This window comes from Aquila chrysaetos, chromosome 5 (genome assembly GCF_900496995.4).
Source record: "Aquila chrysaetos chrysaetos chromosome 5, bAquChr1.4, whole genome shotgun sequence".
Classification (NCBI taxonomy): domain Eukaryota; kingdom Metazoa; phylum Chordata; class Aves; order Accipitriformes; family Accipitridae; genus Aquila; species Aquila chrysaetos.
Window position 1 is genome coordinate 41,389,018 of NC_044008.1, and position 1,616 is coordinate 41,390,633.

The following is a 1,616-nucleotide window of genomic DNA, read 5'->3' on the forward strand; positions in this document are numbered from 1 at the left end:
TATAGAGGGAGCATCAATACCCCAGGACAAAGGTGGGAAAATATTCTTTTCCTCATCACCTGAGTTGATTAAGATTTGATCTTAACAAATCTTAACAAAGTAAAACACCTTTAAAAGTGGCATGTTTATTAAAAAGCAAAGGCTATGTAGTTTGTTATTGTAGATCTTCTTGGGTAGATCAGCTTCCCCCTACCCATACAAATTCTTCTTCCATGTAGTTCTGCAATGCACTCATGATGATGTGTCCTTATCACGTCACTCTCCCTAGCCATAAAAATAATCCTACCATAAACCCAAGCTGATTTCACCCGAGCTCCAGCATGTGATGTCAGAAACAAAATATCTGTGCATACAAACATCACTGAAAATTTCAGTAACTAGGCAAATTAAGCTAAAATACCAGTATCTCTTGATGCAATGGCTCTTTGCTGCCTCTGCAGATCAGATGTTTCCAAATCATTCAGGTTTAAGCACTGACTTTTGGGGAAGATGGGTTATGATCTGATCTTCAAAGCTTTAGCTGATTTCTAGTTGTGACTAAAAAGAAACAAACAAAAATCTCAGTTATAATGCTGCTTATACATGGAAACTAAGAAGGCAGAAAGGGAAAACATCTAGTCTCAATGCCCTGGAAAGGCAAAAAAACGTGTCCACAAAGGGTTAAGCTAAAAGACCAAGCAGCCAAGTTCTGTGGAAAAAAGAAATAAAATCAAATGGACAGTAAAGCCTACTTCCTCCATGCTAATAGAATTACAGAAATTATCCTAAGAGCATGTGTCTGGGGATGGAGTGAATGATGCTCTGAGAGATAGGGCAAACAGGATAAACAAGCTCTGTGCCAAGACCAGCTGAACTGCACCCAGTCTGGTGCTCTTTCTCCCAGTGCTATCTCTTAACACAGTGCCAAATGGGCTCATCGTTTATCCTTCCCTAACAGCAGGGAGTTAAGCACCTACTGGGTGCAGCCTCCTGTCCCACAGGGCTTCCCTCTTGTCATTTCCAAAAACAAGGGTGGAATCCCACATTTTTCTCTCTCCCCCTCCTCTCTCCACACAGACTGCCCAGATGTGCGCAACAACCACTGCATGCATGAGCCTTGCATCACCTGGCTGTTCAAGGGGGGCACAAAAAGTGACATATAAGTTAACAAGGAAGCTGATGGGCACCTAGGGAATGAGCCACTTTGCAAATCGTGATTTTATGATTGAACTTCAAACGCAACTCCCCATTCTCCTCCAGCTCCTTCCCCCTGAACAATAAGGTTTCATGGGATCAAGCTGGGATCCTATGCTCTTATTTCCCTTCCCAAATTTCACCTTTCTAATCCATGGAAGCAGGAACAGTCCAAAGACCGTTTGGTCAAGTTTGATCTCCAACTCAAATCCCTGGCTCTTGCCAGATCCCAGCTGCTATGTATATCACTCTGGGCTTAGATCCTGTCAACAGTTGTACATGCCTTTAATTTCTCCTGGGAACAGCACATCCTTTTTATACAGTCAAGCACCTAGCACATGCACTTGCAAGATGAGACACAGGCAGGAAAAAAACCTCAACGTTAACAGCATAATTGGAAATTCAGGTCCCATGATCTCAGTTCACTGCTAAATCAGGCATCC